General features: G+C 40.6%; 1 pseudogene; it reads right to left on the reverse strand.

The window, feature by feature from the left end:
• Nucleotides 1-13,060: 13,060 nt before the first annotated feature.
• Nucleotides 13,061-20,501, reverse strand: LOC145802471 (NAC domain-containing protein 30 pseudogene; annotated as a pseudogene).
• Nucleotides 20,502-21,295: the final 794 nt, after the last annotated feature.

Consider the following 21,295-nt stretch of genomic DNA (forward strand, 5'->3'; position numbering starts at 1 on the left):
TGCAAAGGCAATGGGATCAGAAGTTTCAACGGTCGCAGCAGCAGCCTCTAAGTTCATAGCCAACTCCACCAAGCTAGCCAAGCCTAGATTGGCAACACTAAACTCAGCTGCGATGTTTTCAACTTCTACAGCAATTTGGGTTCCAATAACCTCAGCATATGAAACTAGTGGAGACTGGGCAGGAGAAGAACCCATAGCAACCTCCACATTGAGCACTTCCAGTACAAGAGATATGTTCACCCTATGATCAGCTCTAGGGGTCCCAAGAACAAAGTCTCTACCACCACCTTCTACTACCTCTGCATCTTCATTAAGGAAGCTTCTTATAACCACTATTATGGCACCTTTAGTGCCAGAAATCATTATGCTTTGTGTTTTGGATGGACGAAACAGCAAGCCAAGGGGAACACCATCACCATCATTGAAGTCTGAAGAAAGTCCCTCAATATTGGATGAGCTACCTAAGCCTAAGGGAGTAATAGCAGAGACATTGTCCCTCTCTGAGATGAATAGACCCTAGACAAAGAAAGACACACTTATGCAACCAAAGTTAAAGGAGTACTAAGTGAAGAAACATTACTGGTGAGGTTCACTTAAAGCCTAACATTATGCACGCGCAGAAAAGCACATGTTCTCTACGCGCGCAGGGGGCTAATGTAGAGGGTCAGAAATTAAAGTCCAAATTAAGTATGGACCTAAGTGAGGAGGTCACCTCTATTAGGTGACTAGGAATGATTAAAAGAGCATGGGCTAAAGCCTAAGGGAAGTGGGCCAACAGTGGGCCGAAGCAGGTCTGACCCGCCAAGGGTCCAAGCAGACTCCACAAAGAAAAATGCCTAAGTCAAGTTGCAGAGGCAACACCTGCGGCGGTAAAGTTGCGGAGGGAACATGTGCAGTGGGAAAGTTGTTGAGGCACTTTACCTCAGCGCCGCCATTCCTAATATCTTCGGTTCCGCTGCCATCCGAAGTTGCTGAGGGAAAGAGAAAGCTGAAGCAACTAAGTTGCCAAGGCAACACTTACAGCGACCAAGTTGCAGAGGCCAAGTTATAGAGGCACTTTGACTTAGCGCCACCATTCCTAATATCTTCGGTTCTACCACCATCCAAAGTTGCTGAGGGAAAAAGAAAGCCGAAGCAACTAAGTTGCCAAGGCAACACTTATAGCGACCAAGTTGCGGAGGCCAATTTGCAAAGGCACTTTGATTCAGCGTCGCCATTCCTAATATCTTCGGTTCCGCCGCCATCCGAAGTTACTGAGGGAAAGAGAAAGTCGAAGCAACTAAGTTGCAGAGGCAACACTTGCACCGACCAAGTTGTGGAGGCACTTCGTCTCAGCGCCGCCATTTCAAGTAATGTCGATGTCACCACCATTCCAAGTAATGTCGGTACCACAGCCTTCTGGAGTTGCGGATGAAAGGAGAAAACCGAAGCAACTAAGTTGCCAGGAAGTATGTAACAACCCTCACTTCAACTTAGTCATACTTGCATACATTTATGTGTGATCTTGTCTTGTTATGTTACATTTGCAAATCTTGTCTTGTTTTGCTTGAAGTGTTGCCTATATGCTATGTTCTTGCCTGGTGTGTTGCCAAGGTCACCCTAAGCCTAGTCACCTTTGAACCTTTTACACTTAGAACTATCTTGGAACCACTTTGGTTGACCTCCACCATCACCTAGGCATATTGGCCGAGATGTCATCATCTAGGCCGAGATGTTATCATCTAGGCGTCCTAGATCCTTGATCCTTGCACTTAGTGATCTTGTTCCTGGAATGGTATGACCTAGACCGAGGTGTGGCATATCTAGGCCAAGGTGTGGCACAGCTTAGTCAAGTGCTGTCGTTCCAAGCCGATGTTGTTGCCACCCTACTTGCCGAAGCTTTACCCTTAGCCAAGATCATCACTTGCCGGAGTGCTCTTGCCGTCTAGCTTGTTGAATACACTTTGTCATGGTCTTGTCTTGTCAGTCAGTCACCTTTTTTAGTAAAGCCAATCAGCCGATGCCACGTGTCCCAGCAGAGGGTTAAGTCAGTGACTGTCGAGAAAACATATCATTTGGTATCAAATATTGTCCTTTAGAGGGAGAGACTCTAAGAAGAAGGAGGAGAAGCTTTTTGAGTGAGAGAGTGGACCTCCAAGCTTGACCGTGGGAGTTTGAACCGTTAGATTCAAGTTTTGAGGTTAGAATCTTAATCTACTCTTGTTGTTCTTATTAATCGTCCAGCTGCATTGCATGATCGAACCTGTTCTACATGCCTTGCATTGATTCAAAGCCGGTTTTAGTAAGAGAAAATGGTGTTCTTATGTTCTTGAAGAAAAGTCTTGTTTTGATCCGAAAGTTTGCATCAAGAACCATGTTTTTGTGTTTGTTCTCACAAGATCTTTGAGTATGGGTACCCAAGTCCATGTTTTCGAACTCATAGCACAAAATCTCAGACTTTGTAATAACAAGTTATGATTTTAGCATGCATTTTCTTCATCTTCTCCATCTTCATGATTTTCATGTTCTTCATGTTCCTTAAAGGGAAACCCAGATTTTCTCGACTTCGCTTTTGAATGTGGCTGTCGGAACCACACCTCGACGAGAAGGTGTGGGACCTCAGCCAAGACCTGGTTGGTGCCCAGCATGTTTTTCTCGAGATGAAAAACAGTGTTTTGTTTTGATTTAACTTAGTTTTGAAGAATGCCGAGATCAACCGTTTGCATGTGAATCTTGTTTGAAAGTACGTTCAATAGACTTTGCCATGTGTTTGTAGGACTTGGACTTTTGCCTTGACCTCGACGTTTGAAGAACTAAGTGAGTGGTATTTTTAATAAAGCTATGTTATCAATGTTTTGATGAGCTTTGCTTTGCTTGTTTTGAAAAGTGTTTGTCAAGCATGAATGATTGTCCCTATTTTGTATATCAAGTATTATATTTGTTTTGATGACATTCTCGGAAAGTCCTTAGTGCCAGGGGACTATAATGCAACTGCACCATCGTTTGAGATATCTCCCTTGTTTTTTCTTGTTTTGCCACTGACGGTTTACCGTGTGGGTTTGTTTGTCCAGAATGTCATCATTTGCAATATGTTGATGCTAGTAAGCATCCCTTGAGCTTTGAAGATTTGTTAGATGGACGAGGTCCATCCCTTGTTATATAAAGTTTTGATATGTATCGTTTGAAAAGACTTCAGCTATTATTCATGCAAACCCTTTATTATTTATATCATTCACTGAGTATCCAAGCTCACCCTCTCTCTCTCTCTATATATATATATATATATAGGTGATGAGCAAGAAGGCGGTGACGCCTAGATATGATTCGCGAGCTTGTTTGGATTTTTGTTATGTCGGAAATCTTGAAAATTATGCTTCTCAACTTGTAATACTTGCATTTTGCATACGTCGGCTTGAGAAGCCTTTTGATCAAGATGTAATATGTACTTTACTTCATTTGTAACTAAGTTGTAACCCATGTGAAGATGTATGCTGTTTCATTTGACTTACGCACAGCTCTTATGGACTAATTAGATTTGTATGTATTGCTTCCATACTTGTGAGCCCCATATATTTATACTCTGTTTGTGTATGAATTTTGAAAGTTGGCCTTTGGTAATCTCGAATTACTGGCCATCACGGCACCATCCTACTAAGGGCGGTTTGGGGTCGTGACAGAATGGTATCAGAGCACAAGTTCCTTAGTATACGTTATTCACACACTTTGAGTCCTAAAGAGCATAGGATTTCCCCTTAGAAGGATGTTAGGATTGCATCATATTGCTTGCTATTTGAACAAGGTGTGCATCGTCTCGGCATGCTTAATTGTTACTTGCCTACGTGTTTATTTGCTCATTTTGTTTAAAAGTCATACTTTGCATACTCATAGCATCATGAGGAGAGGTAGACCTCCCGTTGGCCGAGATCAATCCGAGAACAGATTAGACAGACTGGAAAGGTTAGTTGAAGGTTTGGCCCACGAGTTAAGGCAGACAAGACAGCAGTACGCTAGTGCTACTTCGACTTAGGCCGAGCAGACAAACGGCTGAAATGCATTTCCGCCTCCACCTCCACCTCCACCTCCACCTCCTCCAGTACCACAAGTGCTCCCGCAGCCAGCTTTATATGGGGACGGCACGATAGCTTTGATTAGAGAGTTCAAGAAAATGAAGCCACCGAGATTCCAGGGGGGTATAGAGTCGATGAAAGCCGAAGCGTGGGTTTTGGAAATGAAGAAGCTTTTCGAGATCTTTCCCAGCACCGACACCCAGAAGATGACATTAGCAGCCTTTACACTAGATGACGACGCTCGCAGGTGGTGGATGATGGTTCGAGAAGGCAATCCAGACTTGACCTGGACCCGATTTTTGGAGCTGTTTTACACCAAGCATTTTTCCCTAAGTGTTCGAGATCGTAAGACTACCGAATTTCAAACTTTGACGCAAGGCAGTAGAACAGTGGCTGAATATGACCGTGCCTTTACTGAGTTGGCGAGGTATGCACCCCACATGGTCAACGATGAATATATGAAGGCTAGAAAGTTTGAAAGTGGGCTTCGTGGACCGATACAAGACCGAGTTAACATGCTCAACATGCCGACTTACGCCGGAGTATTGGATAAAGCCATTTTGGCCGAAGCTAACTTGAACAGATACCAGAGTTCAGGAGAGAGCCAAAGGAAGAGACAGAATTATGACAATCGCCGAGCACAATTTGGTACCAAGAAGAAATCGAATGTTGGCAGTTCAAGCAACCCAAGGCAGGAAAGTGGTACTAAACCGACATGTTCAAGTTGTGGGAAGCCACATTTCGGGGTCTGTCGTCGGGCGTCTGGAGCTTGTTATGAATGTGGGGAAATAGGTCATTTTATGAGGGACTGTCCTAAAGCAAGGGCTGATGATAGTAAGAAAGATGAGAATACCTCGGGTTCCGTACAGAAAGGTAACGTTGGGAAAGGACAGATGAGGCAAGGCAGAGTTTTTGCACTAGTACCAGGAGACACTCAGAATGCTAAGACAGTGGTGTCAGGTATACTCCCAATTTGCTCTCAAAATGCATATATATTGATTGATTCGGGTTCTACGCATTCATTCGTTTCTGCTAAGTTTGCCGAGAAGATTAATAGGAAAATAGAACCCCTTGATTATGTGTTATCTGTATCTACTCCATCTGGGAGATCTATGACTGTTGCATCCATCTATCGAGCATGTGTTGTTGTGATTGGGAATGTTGAATTGTTAGCTGATTTAATGCCAGTGGACATAACTCATTTTGATGTTATATTGGGGATGGATTGGTTAGTGGCAAATCACGCATCCATAAATTGTGTTTCTAAAAGTGTCACGTTAAAACCCCCAAACCTAGCCGAGGTCACGTTTCAGGGTAAAGGAGTAGTATCCCCACCTTACTTAATCTCATCCATGAAAGCCTATAGGTTGATCCAAAAAGGGTGTCAAGGTTATTTGTGTAGTGTATTAAGTAATCTGAATGGAAGTGTTGAGTTAGCCGACGTCCCCGTTGTTAATGAATTCCCCGACGTCTTTCCAAATGATTTGCCAGGTCACTTAGTTGATAGAGAGGTAGAGTTTACTGTTGACGTCATGTCGGGAACCCAGCCTATCTCTAAGGCACCCTATAGGATGGCCCCCGCCGAGCTTAAGGAATTGAAACTCCAACTACAAGAGTTGCTAGATAAGGGTTTTGTTAAGCCGAGCACTTCACCTTGGGGAGCACCCGTCTTGTTTGTTAAGAAGAATGATGGTACACTTCGCTTTTGTATTGATTACCGGGAATTAAATAAGGTAACCATTAAGAATAAGTACCTGTTACCGAGGATAGATGATTTGTTTGATCAGTTGCAAGGAGCACGAGTCTTTTCCAAAATTGACCTTAGGTCGGGTTATCATCAGCTTAAGGTTAAAGCTGAGGATGTTGAGAAGACCGCTTTTCGGACGAGGTATGGCCACTACGAGTTTTTAGTAATGCCTTTTGGAGTGACCAATGCCCCTGCAGCATTTATGGATTTGATGAACAAAGTCTTTAAGCCATATCTAGATGAGTTTGTGGTTGTCTTCATTGATGATATATTGATCTACTCTAAGAGTAAAGCTGAACACGAGGATCATTTGACACTTACCTTACGGACCTTGAGGGATCGAAAATTGTATGGTAAGTTTAACAAGTGTCAGTTTTGGCTTTCCACTATTTCATTTTTGGGCCATGTAATTGATGAAAATGGTATTTCGATCGATCCTAGTAAAATTGAAGCCGTTGTGAATTGGCTGAGGCCGACTAATGTGTCCGAGGTTCGTAGTTTTCTGGGATTGGCAGGTTATTACAGAAAGTTCGTGAAGGATTTCTCAAGGATTGCGATTCTGTTGACACAACTGACTAAGAAGGGAGCGGCTTACGAATGAACTGAGGATAGGGAAGCAGTCTTCCAGGAGTTGAAGACGAGGTTAGTCGCAGCACCAGTTCTTATACTACCATCAGGTAATGAAGAGTTTCATGTTTATAGTGATGCTTTGCATAAGGGTCTGGGTTGTATATTAATGCAAGGGGGTAAGGTCATAGCATATGCCTCTCATCAATTGAAGCCACATGAAAAGAACTATCCCACCCACGATTTAGAACTAGCGGCAGTAGTGTTTGCTTTAAGATTTGGCGCCACTACTTGTATGGGGCTTCTTGTCAGGTTTTTACGGATCATAACAGTTTAAAGTACTTGTTCACTCAGAAAGAATTGAATATGAGACAGAGAAGATGGCTTGAGTTGTTGAAAGACTATGATATGCAAATTCAATATCACCCAGGTAAAGCTAACACAGTAGCCGACGCTTTGAGCAGAAAGGTGGTTGGGAATTTGGCATGCCTAACCATGATCTCAGTGGAGCCGACTATTGTTGAGGAAGTAAAGACAAGACAGATGGAGGATGAATTCTTCAAGAAGGTAGCCGATGAGGTTATCACAAAGCCGAGATCAGGGTACACCATAGAAAATCAAGTGCTCAAGTTTGAAGGGAGATTGTGTGTGCCTGATGTCCCAGAGTTGAAAAGAAAAATTTTACAGGAAGCTCATGGTTCCAAGTTTGCTGTTCATCCAAGGAACACCAAGATGTATCAGGATGTGAAGCAGACGTTTTGGTGGCCGAATATGAAAGGAGAAATAGCCGAGTTCGTGTCCCAGTGTTTGTATTGTCAACAAGTGAAAGCAGAACATCAAAGGCCAGCAGGACTTCTTTAACCATTGCCAATTCCTGAATGGAAATGGGAACACGTCTCCATGGACTTTGTGGTTGGGTTGCCGAAGACACAAAAGGGTATGGATTCGATTTGGGTTATCGTGGATAGACTAACTAAGTCAGCACACTTCTTGCTTGTTAAGACCACCTTCAACGCCGATAAACTTGCTTTGTTGTATATGAATGAGATTGTTAGACTTCATGGAGTGCCGATGTCAGTTGTGTCGGACCGAGATCCGAAGTTTGTTTCCAGATTTTGGCAGAGTCTACAAAGAGCTTTCGAAGCCGAGTTGAGGTTTAGCACAGCTTTTCATCCCCAGACTGATGGGCAAACAGAGAGAACGATTCAGACACTTGAAGATATGCTTAGGCTATGTGTATTGGACCTCCAAGGAAGTTGGGGAGTATATTTGCCATTGGTGGAATTTACCTACAACAACAGTTATCAAGCTAGCATTGGCATGGCGCCGTATGAAGCATTGTATGGAAGAAAGTGCAAGTCGCCGATATGTTGGACCGAGGTAGGAGACAAAGCTCTGCTTGGTCTCGAGTTGGTCCAAGTGACAACCGAGAAGATTAAGCTCATTCAGCAAAGAATCAAAACCGCTCAGAGTCGATAGAAGAGTTATGCCGACCAGAGAAGGAGAGAGTTAGAATTTGAAGTCGGAGATCATGTATTCCTAAAGATTTCGCCGATGAAAGGAGTTACAAGATTTGGGAAGAAGGGTAAGTTAGCACCCCGTTACATCGGGCCTTTTGAAGTTCTTGAGAAGGTTAACCTCGCTGCCTACAGACTTGCTTTGCTGCCAGAATTGAGCCAAGTCCATAATGTGTTTCATATTTCGATGTTGAGGAAGTATATTCGAGATCCACTACATGTGATCGACTATTTCGGAATTGTAGTTAATGAGGATTTAGGCTACGAAGAGAAGCCGATACGGATTATCGATAGGTAGGTGAAATAGTTGAGAAATAAGTCGATACCAATGGTGAAAGTTGAATGGAAGGAGCATTACGGTGAGGATGCTCCATGGGAAATGGAAGAGGAAATGAGAGTCCGACATCCAGAATTGTTTTTGGAACAAGGTAACTCAAGTTTGGGGACCAAACTTCTTTAAGGGGGGCAAGATGTAACAACCCTCACTTCAACCTAGTCATACTTGCATACATTTATGTGTGATCTTGTCTTGTTATGTTACATTTGCAAATCTTGTCTTGTTTTGCTTGAAGTGTTGCTTGCATGCTTTGTTCTTGCCTGGTGTGTTGCCAAGGTCACCTTAAGCCTAGTCACCTTTGAACCTTTTACACTTAGAACTATCTTAGAACCACTTTGGTTGACCTCCACCATCACCTAGGCATATTGGCCGAGGTGTGCGTCCCCTAGGCCGAGATGCGCATCATCTAGGCCGAGATGTTATCATCTAGGCATCCTAGATCCTTGATCCTTGCACTTAGTGATCTTGTTCCTGGACTGGTATGACCTAGACCGAGGTATGGCACATCTAGGCCAAGGTGTGGCACAGCTTAGTCAAGTGTTGTCCTTCGAAGCCGATGTTGTTGCCACCCTACTTGCCGAAGCTTTGCCCTTAGCCAAGATCATCACTTGCCGGAGTGCTCTTGCTGTCTAGCTTGTTGAATACACTTTGTCATGGTCTTGTCTTGTCAGTCAGTCACCTTTTTTAGTAAAGCCAATCAGCTGATGCCACGTGTCCCAGCAAAGGGTTAAGTCAGTGACTGTCGAGAAAACATATCATTTGGTATCAAATATTGTCCTTTAGAGATAGAGACTCTAAGAAGAAGGAGGAGAAGCTTTTTGAGTGAGAGAGTGGACCTCCAAGCTTGACCGTGGGAGTTTGAACCGTTAGATTCAAGTTTTGAGGTTAGAATCTTAATCTACTCTTGTTGTTCTTATTAATCGTCCAGCTGCATTGCATGATCGAACCTGTTCTGCATGCCTTGCATTGATTCAAAGTCGGTTTTAGTAAGAGAAAATAGTGTTTTTACGTTCTTGAAGAAAAGTCTTGTTTTGATCCGAAAGTTTGCATCAAGAACCATGTTTTTGTGTTTGTTCTCACAAGATTTTTGAGTATGGGTACCCAAGTCCATGTTTTCAAACTCATAGCACGAAATCTCAGACTTTGTAATAACAAGTTATGATTTTAGCATGAATGTTCTTCATCTTCTCCATCTTCATGATCTTCATGTTCTTCATGTTCCTCAAAGGGAAACCCAGATTTTCCCGACTTCGCTTTTGAATGTGGCCGTCGGAACCACACCTCAACGAGAAGGTGTGGGACCTCGGCCAAGACCTGGTTGGTGCCCAGCATGTTTTTCCCGAGATGAAAAATAGTGTTTTGTTTTGATTTAACTTAGTTTTGAAGAATGCTGAGATCAACCGTTTGCATGTGAATCTTGTTTGAAAGTACATTCAATAGACTTTGCCATGTGTTTGTAGGACTCAGACTTTTGCCTTGACCCCGACGTTTAAAGAACTAAGTGAGTGGCATTTTTAATAAAGCTATGTTATCAATGTTTTGATGAGCTTTGCTTTGCTTGTTTTGAAAAGTGTTTGTCAAGCATGAATGATTGTCCTTATTTTGTATATCAAGTATTATATTTGTTTTGATGACATTCTCGGAAAGTCCTTAGTGCCAGGGGACTATAATGCAACTACACCCTTGTTTGAAAGTCCTTAGTGCCAGGGGACTATAATGCAACTGCACCCTTGTTTGAAAGTCCTTAGTGCCAGGGGACTATAATGCAACTGCACCCTTGTTTTGAAAGTCCTTAGTGCCAGGGGACTATAATGCAACTGCACCATCGTTTGAGATATCTCCCTTGTTTTGTCTTGTTTTGCCACTGATGGTTTACCGCGTGGGTTTGTTTGTCCGAAATGTCATCATTTGCAATATGTTGATGCTAGTAAGCATCTCTTGAAGCTTTGAAGATTTGTTAGATGGACGAGGTCCATCCCTTATTATATAAAGTTTTGATATGTATCGTTTGAAAAGACTTCGGCTATTATTCATGCAAACCCTTTATTATTTATATTATTCACTGAGTATCCAAGCTCACCCTCTCTCTCTCTATATATATATATATATGTAGGTGATGAGCAAGAAGGCGGTGACGCCTAGATGTGATTCGCGAGCTTGTTTGGATTTTTGTTATGTCGGTAATCTTGAAAATTATGCTTCTCGACTTGTAATACTTGCATTTTGCATACGTCGGCTTGAAAAGCCTTTTGATCAAGATGTAATATGTACTTTATTTCATTTGTAACTAAGTTGTAACCCATGTGAAGATGTATGCCGTTTCATTTGACTTACGCACAGCTCTTATGGACTAATTAGATTTGTATGTATTGCTTCTGTACTTGTGAGCCCCATATATTTATACTTTGTTTGTGTGTGAATTTTGAAAGTTGGCCTTCGGTAATCTCGGATTACTGGCCATCACGGCACCATCCTACTAGGGGCGGTTTGGGGTCGTGACAAAGTACTTGCAGTGACCAAGTTGTGGAGGCATTATGTCGGCGCCGCCGTCTCTAATATTCTCGGTTCTGCTGCCTGAACTTGCCACAGAAAATGGTTACCTCAGCAACTATGACCGCAACAACTAAGTTGTAGAGGGAATACCCTGCCAAGGTGATAGCAGCCTTTGAGAAAGGCTTCCTTCTGTAAGTAGAGGCTAATGCTTGGCGCTGATAGCAGGTCCCAAGGCATTACTAGCCTAGGGCTAATAGCAGGCCCCACAGTTTATTAACTTGGCACTGATAGCAGGCCCCAAGACTTACTGGTTGGAGCTGATAGCAGGCCCAGAAATACCAGCTTACCGCGGCAACCCTGCGAAGATGAGAGCATGGTAGCTCGAACATAAGGGACTCCCTTTTCATTACCCAGGTCATGGACCTGCCTTAGTCGCACAGGCAGGATTAAAGAAGCCCCCTTAGGCTTGGTACTAAGGCACAACATGGCTGATAGCAGGCTTGGTTGTGACCTTCACCCTGGGAAGCTGGAGAGTTTGTGGTTAGGTGGCTAGGGGTGGAGGTTTCACTGAGGTGAGCACGAACATAGTCAATAGCAGACTAATGGAGTCCTAAGAATGCATGTACTGGCCAAATAAAACTGAGAAGGTAAGTGCAGCGGCAAGGTTCACCGCTGCAAGTGCACTTGCTGAGGTTCAAGCTGAGAAGGCAAGTGCAAAGGCAAACACTCTCGTTGCAAGTGCACTTGCTGAGGCTCAAAGGGAGTTGTAGCGCCAAACACTCCCGTCGCAACTACACTTGCCGAGGCTCAAAAAGGTAGTTGCGGAGGCAAACAGATAGTACATAGTACATGCAGAAGGACACGTGGCACCTTCAGCTTGGTGGCTCAAGGCAGAATATTTCATGTGATCCCCTAGGACACATGTCTTCTCTCTATTTGGCCACTTGGTGTTCTCTTGGCACCAGGGAAAAGCCTATAAATATGACCCATTTCCCAAGGTTCAGAAGAGGAATTTTGGGGATTTGGAAGAGATGCTGCCCATTTTGGCACTGTCATTGTCTTCTTCTTGAGCCACTTGTTTCACCCTCACCCAATTACGTACTCTCCAACTCCCATACAGTTGCTGTAGTTCATTCTCAAGCCACTCCCACTATCATTGGACCATTAGCATAGTTTTGCCTCTCTAATCACTCCTCTAATCTTGAACCCCCTACAGACTCAAAGACCATGCAAAAAATATGTTTGCTGAGAAGAGACCCCGAGACAAGATTCTTACAAATGTCCGGAACATACAGGACTTCGTTTAAGGTTAGCTCCTTTCCTGAGGTCAACTTCAGGACCACCTTTCCTTTCTCTTCAACAATTGAGGTTGCAGAATTTCCCATAAACAACTTCTCACCGTTTGTAACCGGCTCGAAAGTTGTAAACAACTTCTTCTCGGAGTAGATGTGGTGTGTAGCCATAGTATCAATCCACCATTCTCTTGGGTTTGACCCCACTAGATTCACCTCAGAGACAATGGCAGACAAGTGTATGTTATCTTCATCATGGGAGTGCTCTTGTATATCTGCCATGTGAGCACAAGGTTTGGTCTTGTATGGCTTTTTCTACTTGCGGTAGTCACTAGCCTAATGCCCCTCACTACTACAGTTGTAGCACTTCCCTAAGAACCGATAAATAGGTTCCTACGGCTTGTATGCCAGCTTCTTTACAACACCACCCTTTGGCCCTAGCTTGGAGCCCTTGTTCATAAGAGGCTTCTTCCTCACCCCAAAAGATTTTCCATGCTCAATGACATTGGCCTTCACAGAGGAGGTACTCCCTCCTTTCTTTCTATTATCCTCCTCAATTCGGAGTCGGACAACCAACTCTTCAACTGACATTTCCTTGTGCTTGTGCTTCAAGTAGTTCTTGAAGTCCTTCTAGCCATTGGAAAGTTTCTCAATGATCACAACAACTTGGAATGACTCATTCAACAACATCCCCTCAGCATGAATTTCAAGCAAGATCACTTGGAACTCCTAGACTTAGCTTATCACAGTTTTTGAATATACCATTTTAAAGTCCAAGAACCGGCCAATAACAAAATTCTTTACCCTGGCGTCCTCAGTCATGTATTTCTTGTCTAGAGATTCCCATAACTCCTTTGCTGAGCTCTTGGCACAAACACACTGTAGAATGAGTCTACCAAGCTGTTGAACACATAGTTCTGACAAAGATAGTCTGCCTGCTTCCATGTGTCAAGTGCCATGACTTTCTGCCTGTCTGGCTCATTCTTTGCCACGGCTAGAAGATCCTTACTCAAAACCTTTGCAAGGTTTAGTGTGGTCAAGTAGAACAGCATCTTTTGCTGCTATCTCTTGAAGTTCACCCCAGCAAATTTCTCTAGACGCTCATGGTGACTGAACAGTCCTCCCGGAACAGCCGGAGTAACACCAAGGTTGACCACAGAGGTCATAGTTGGGGCTGGCAAGTCAGTTGCCCCAGGGTTCAAATCCCCACCAACATTAGCAGTAGTAGCATCATTGGTGATAGTTGCCATTTCTAAAAATTACAACTGAATATCACTTTCTGTGTTTCTAGAATTTAAACTTAACACTAGAAAATCTCACAATTGGAAAGTTAATTCAAAACTAGCCTCACCAATAAATCTAGAATCGAACATGGTCAAGAATGTTCCCAGGAAGACTGGAGGGGTCACATCAATCCCACTTAAAGCCCAGTTAACCTTTTGACAAAACTTTCAAGAGCATGTTGACTCCCAATCCGTGATAAACAATTTTAACAATTAAATTTTCTAAGGGATGGACTAGGTTAAAACAAATCAGTTCCAAACTTACAAGCAATGTAAAAAGTGCTACAACAATACAAGCATATAAAATGCTTTAATATGCCAAGCAAACAACATTGCTTTAAAAAATTGGCAAATAACCACTACTAAACCTCAAGCAAAAAAAATGCTTAAATTATATAGTCCATAAATTTTGTTTGTACAACCCAAATCTATTCATTTGGTTTTGTTTTGTTTTTTTTTTCCCCATTCCCTTTCGCATAGGTATTTCTGTAAAAAATGCTAGCAGGAAACCACAACAAAATACAAACAAATAATCTAAGCCAAAAGTAAATATAATAAATTAATTGAAACCATCTAGCAAACTAATTAATAATAATATTAACTAATCAATTGACATGCTGGATGAGCTACCAAAACAAAATATAATTTGTAATTTCACAATTAATTTAAAACTTTAAAATAACATTTGTAACTCCAAAATTAAATTACAACTTTAAAATAAATAAATTAAAAAAAATTTAATAGTCATGAGTTATGAATGAAATTAATTTACAATAAACATTTAAACTTATAACTCCAAATAAATAAATTAAATTCAAAATTTAATTCACCCAATTAAATTACATAACATTCATGTACACAAATTTAGACAAGTTACAAACTTTTTATAAGTCTAAAACTTTAAATTAAAACTTAATAGGTTAGAGTTATATAGAATTTTAATTCACAATAATCATGCAAGTCATATTATACAACTAGAAGTATCGAAATCATGATAACGATCTAGAAATAAAACCATGAGGAATTTAATTTATTCACTTGAACAGTATATCATTCCTAATCACAAATAAACATGTAGTTTATATACTTAGACCAAGAAAAGAAACTAGAAGGAAGCAACATGAAAGAATGATTTAATACATTGAAGTGTAACAGTAGACCCCCCCCCCCCCCCCCCCCGGCGATTAGTCATGCGCCTTAATTATACTAACACAAATAAGTATGCAAATTTTACTTGACATCTAGAATAACAGTATTCTAATTAAACTAGGCAATTATAACATCACATCGCATATAATTTACAAATATGTATTTCCCGGAAAAAAAAAAAAAAAAAAAAACAGTGGACTTTATAAATATCAAATTGAATAGCTTATAGGCATGCACCAAAACTAGGAAATTTGAACATGCAAACTATATTATCAAAATATAGATTATGAGCATGCTAGTACACATATAATATACTGGAACAAATGAATACAAATATGTTAGTAATCAAAACAGCCTATAGAACTTTGCATAGATGAATCCATTTCCACAAAACATTAAATCTAATGATCAAAGCATAATCAAGACTTCTAGAAAACAAACAGTAGCTTATGCATAGATCTAATATATAAAACAATATTCTATATTCAATTATTGGTACCAAAAAAAAAAAAACTTGTCCAATTACATATGAATTCATTAGTTCAAATTTCATGAAAATATATAATCTGTTTTAAGTTTCTTGCACAATTCATGTGATAACACAAATCAAAAAATTCATATATTTAACAATCTGAATTTCAAAAAATAAAATTGCAGAAGAAAGCAAATCGAAGCCTGCACTTGACAGTGTCCTTAAAATAGATTCGCCTCCTCACCGGTTGGGTGCTTGAGGTTGTTCAACGTCTGTCTCTTAGGATACGACGGTTGGACTAGCTACGCAATGCACCGACTGAATAGTTTCGACAAACAAAATTTTGCAGCACTCTCTCACATGAAGAAAATAATAAAACTGGAAAACTTTTGAAGACTGGAATAACAACAATTTTCTAGTGTAGAAAGCTGAAGAAGAAGGCCTCATTTTATACACATAGAGGGAGAGAGGAAGAGGTTCCCCTGCAATAAATGTAGGAATTAATTCTACAAAATTGATGGGTTTAATTCCATCATCAATAGAGGAGACTAGGTTTTCCTGTAGCCCACACATCTAACTTGGCCCAAAAAGATTAAGATGGGTGAGCCAAGCCAACCCCCACACTTAATCCATTCCGACAAGCCCAAGCCCAAGTCCAAGATCCAAGATCCACGGATTACGGACCCGGACCCGGCCTAGTCCGATCTTGGTAGGCGAACGGCGCGCGCGTGTGGCAGTTTTTGGCATAACCAACTTGGACCATAGTCTTGGCCGAAGTCCATCCTTGAAGCATCCATAACTCCCTTTCTTCGGAAAATTTGAATGCCCCAAAGGGGCTTGCATCCTTATGCAAAAAATGGGTTTTAAATACCCATCAATGCTCTCCTCTACAATCAATGTGGGATAGAGGTTTTGCACCTTTCCCAACACCTCTTTCATGAGGCTAACTTAATGAGTCAATTTCTCATTCAAAACTTAATGGTTTTTGGTTATTTTTTTTTGTGGTGTAAAGATCTTACTACAAAGAATCTAAACTCACTTAACTCTACATCAATTGAGGATTGGCACCCACTTTAATATTGCATTAAAGTCACCAAAAAATCATTATTTTTCCAATAGAGACCACCAAGGTATCTTATTGTCTGTTCCGAGCAAGAAAGTATAAACTAAAAACTTCCCCACCATCAAAACAAGTTCCGCGTAAGTCAGAACTTGCACAACAGGAGAGCATTAAACCCATATAAAATGCTGTGATAACAACAATTTAAGACTTAATTTTCTAACTAAATGTACTACATATAAAAGATTAACTCAAAATTTTTTTAACTTAACACCTGGAGTCTTAAGCTTCGTTTGGCATTGGTTACGGTAGCTAACTTTTTTGTGTTAAGACTTTTTTCACTACAAGAAAATGAGCTATTTGAGTCCCATTATTTGTGACAGAAACATTTGCTGACTCAAAAATGTGTTATTAGCGTCGGCAAAGTAGGACCGTCTCAAAAAAAATTTACTTAGTGTTATTATTTGAGTCGGCAGGCTATGCCGTCACAAAAAATTTTTATTTGCGTTGGCCAAATTTTTACCGTCTCAAACAAAAATTATTTAATTTTTTTTTCCACTTTTTTGGCTCCAAAAATTGCATCGTGCGCCTTTTTTCGCGCCATTTTAGGTCACTTTTGCGTCTGTATTATGTGCCGTCACAAAATGTAGTTGAAAAAAATTAAAACGACATAGTTTTAGAACCTGATATATATACCCTTCCTCTTTATTTTTTTTTCTTTTCTCTTTTTGCCCTAAATTCAATCTTGGTTCATCACTAAAACCAAACTCTTCGTTGACACCACTGATTCTCCTCTCTACCGGTGTCACGACCCGAACCCGCCCCCGTGGGTTAAGGACGTAACCGGCCAGTAATCATGAGATTACCTACGGCCTCAAACTGTTGTAAACGTATTTTAACAGAGTTAATGGGGGCCAAACGGAAGCAAACCTAAAAACTTTGTCCATAGAGCCGTGCTTATATGCACATCAAACAAACCATACTCAGATACGTTAATAACTCACATCAAAAGTACGGTTTCACCAAATTCATTACAGACAGGATCGTCCAAAACGAGTCAGCCTATAACAGACTATGTACAGACATGCACTAGGTCCTTGCCAACAAGACAAAACATAGGTACATAGTAAAAGGGCAAGGATGGTCTCATGCGCGAGGCACAAGGCTGACTCTCCCAAAACTCCTGTTGTTTCTAGCAGACTTCACTGGGGCTGGGTTTGGACTTCTCTTGGCTCACCTACAAATACATGAATGAGCGTGAGCGATAGCCCAGTGAATAATATCAAATATAACAGTTACATAACAATATGTAAAACAACATGCTCCAAACGGCCTTGGGCCCAATTCATACTTCTGTTTAACAGCAAAATATATATATAACTATACAAAATGCAAGTCAAGTAACTGTAGTTCCAAACATTCTGGCCTTTGGCCCATCCGGGTTTCCATTCATGGCAAAACGGCCTTCGGCCCATTCATTCATGTCAAACGGCCTTTGGCCCATTTATTCATGTCAAACGGCCTTTGGCCCACTCATTCATTTCAAAACGGCCTTTGGCCCACTCATTCATGTCAAAACGGCCTTTGGCCCACTCATTCATGTCAAAACGGCCTTTGGCCCACTCATTCATTTCAAAACGGCCTTTGGCCCACTCATTCATGTCAAAACGGCCTTTGGCCCACTCATTCATTTCAAAACGGCCTTTGGCCCACTCATTCATGTCAAAACGGCCTTTGGCCCACTCATTCATGTCAAAACGGCCTTTGGCCCACTCATTCATTTCAAAACGGCCTTTGGCCCACTCATTCATTTATTCTTGTCAGACTTTTGTCCACAATCCCAATTAACAACTCATAATATTTATAGGGGAATAACAATTGGACATTGACGAGTTTTCAAATATTGATATTACTCACAGTGATCGGCTTGTGGATGCGCCCTGGAGCTTGACCCTACACATTTCATGAATACAAAAGGGTCACTAACAGTTCAATCCGTTCTTTAATTCACATATTCCTCTTTAGGCTTTGTTCTTATCTCATTAACTCATTTATAATGCTTAACATATGCCTAAGAGTGCTTACAAGTGAAAGGGAACGGAAAACGAATCACAGAATGCAATGAACAAAATTCCAGGAAACAGGGTCCCCGCTCGAGCGTAAACTTCTCCGCTCGAGCGGACCCTTGAGGCCTGCAGAAGTACTGGTTGCACGAAAGATGCGCTCGAGCGTGGAATAGAGCGCTCGAGCTGAAGGCCTGTCTACGAAAATCCACGCTCGAGCGTGGAGTGTCCCGCTCGAGCGGACATCCAACTCTGCAAAAATGCTGGGAGCACGATTTTCCCGCTCGAGCGGCCATTACCCCGCTCGAGCGGACCTCAAAAATCTGGGTTTCCCAGATCGTGTTCTTGAGCTCCAAACCGGTTTTCCATCTACATTTCTTGCATGCAATGGTTCAAATTACACCTTTACACATGCTAACATGCTACTAATGCAAGATTACAACATTAGGAAGCTCAATTACATGAATTATCTACACGCATGTCCCAAAATATCTCAAACCCATCATCAACATGCTCAAATTCAAACATTCAAGACTTATACTCCCATGATTTGTACATGCATGTGGGAGATGCTCATCATTCTCAACTTAGATGGTACAAATGGTGGTTACAACATGAGCTTTAACCAAAACTCTACATGAATCATGTGTTTCAAGCTCAAACATGCAGATTCAAAGTAATTTCTTACATGCATGAGTTCTAAGACTTCAAACTCAACAAAAATCAACTCATTACATGTTCTTGATCACAAACAACCTTTGAACTTACAAATTACAAGTAAGAGTCCAAGAATTCACTTACCTAAGAGCTTCAACACTCAAGCTCTAGCCAAATCTTGAGCTAGATCTTCAAATTCCCAAGTCTTGAGCCCAAATTACACAAATCTCTCCCTTTTTCTCTCCATGGCCGGCCTCTCTCTCACTCTCAATTGTCTAACTCAGATTTTGAGTTTTAAGAGAGCTAAAGGAGAGTGCAATACAAATATACAACAAGCCCCACTAACAAATATTTTAATATAAAATAATGGGGTACTTAATTTATCAATTTAATCAGTTTAAATTGACCAGAATCAAATTTCAATTAAATTTCACCGTAGGCCCTAAAAATTATGCCAACCACAATGGCGTAATCAATTTCGGGTTCCGTGGCCGATAAGGCCCTCCATTAAATTTCCAAAGCAGACTACTCAAACAGATATTCCTACGATGAACAGATAAAATTTCAAACCACATATTTTCACATAGTGGAACACAAAATCATATCAAAATACATAATCACATCATGTTAAGGACCAATTAACATACTACGGAACAGGGGTGTCACAACCGGCACCGCTGATTCTCCTCTCTACCGGCACCACTGATTCTCCTCTCTACCGGTACCACCGATTCTCCATCTCCACCGGCACCACCGACTCTCCTCCCCTCCACCAACACCGCCGACTATCCTCTTGCGGGTAAGTGCTCTCTCTCTCTCTCTATATATATATATGTATATATATATATATATATATATATATCAGTCTCTCTAAGAATTGAAATAGTAGATGATTTGAGTGTTCGATTTGTGTTCTTTCACCCCTCGTTAATTCTGAACTTTCCCTGGAATCAAACTGGGGAAAAATGGTGTATGCATTTGTAATCTTTCGGCCCTGTTCTTTCACCGAATGGGTTTGGCTTGATATGTACCCAAAAAATGTTCTCTGTTTTTGAGCTTTCTATATATGAGGGATTAATGGTGTATACTTTTGTAATCTATTAGCAGAATTTTAATTGGGTAATATTGTGTTGTCCTCACTAAGAAATTATAGAAGTTAGTTTTCCATTTATGTTCTTGACATTGTTTCCCATTTAGTTTAGAAGTAATTTTTATCAACAAAAAAAAAAAAAACTTGAAAACATTTGTTGTAGTTGCAAGTCATTGATTGAACTTGCCTGAGGAGGTGCATGTTCAGATGTTTGGAGTCGATATTCATGCATGATCCAATCAGATTTCCTTCCATTGGGTGCACGTCCCTTGTAGAACACTAGGGTCTTTCTCATCCCTATTATTTTGTTCTTTGAAAGCACAGCCTTGTCTCTCCCTGTTGCCTTCCAGAATCCAGCAGCAGTGGCTCTGTTAGTCCTCGTTCCCATTGGATACTTCTTGTCCTTGTGACTGAAGAAATACCACTCACTTTGTTCTTCATATCCCAATCTACACCTATCTGTATTTCACATCATCATAATTTAATCAAACCTAAGTACTACATGGTAATTTTGGTTGGTCAATTGGTCTAAGTAATAGGAAAAAATTTGAAAAGAAAGCCAATTTACCTTGGATGTCCCATGGTTCAATTCTGTAGAGATCAATGTCGACAATGACATCTAAATCAATTTTCAATGAGTTAATCTTTTGCTTGAGATAATATCCCACGAGTTCTTCCTCTGTTGGGTGAAATCTAAAGCCAGGAGGGACACATGATTCCATCTCCATTGATTTTTCTACTAAAATATAAAGACAAATATATTAGTGAGAGAGAGAGAGAGAGAGAGAATATATATATATATATATATATATATATATATGTTACACATACAGAAGAAAATATATATACATATGCAGTTAAATTTAAACTTGATCATTTTAAAATAAATGACTACTTTAATAATAAAACTATCACCATCATATATATGATATATCATTCTGGTGAAGAATTTATATAAAAAAATTGTAAGAACATAAGGTGAAGAATTTATATAAAAAAATTATAAAATGTGAATGCTTTACTTTTACAGAAGATTGCTAACCGTAATTCTAAAAATCGAGAGCTGCGTGGTCCAGTGCATAGGACTGGGAGAACACCCTTTGCCGATGTACGACATAAGGTAATGATTTGTATTAACAATTATATAAAAATTAACTAAATGCTAACTCTTATCTGTTTGGCAATTTTAGATGATGACTAATGGAGAGAGCACTAACAAAATGAGTGTCTTCATGAAGACACGCATGATAACTGATCTAGATGTGAAATTATTTTTGGTATGGGCCTTTGCATATTGGTTTAATATTTTTTTTAACTGTGCTATTTGTATACTAATATCTTTAAATTTTAGGATGAGTATAATGAGCAACTCTCAATGATAGACGAGCCCCTTAGGACAGAAGAGGTGCAAGATAAGATTTTCCATAACCTAGTAGGAAAGGCTGGACATGGATATTGCAAGACTTATGGGATAGGTGTGCCTCGAAGTGCAGTGTACAAAAAAGATGTCAGTCCATCACAA

This window comes from Camellia sinensis, chromosome 11 (assembly GCF_055761805.1).
Source record: "Camellia sinensis isolate YWXY chromosome 11, ASM5576180v1, whole genome shotgun sequence".
Taxonomy (NCBI): Eukaryota; Viridiplantae; Streptophyta; class Magnoliopsida; order Ericales; family Theaceae; genus Camellia; species Camellia sinensis.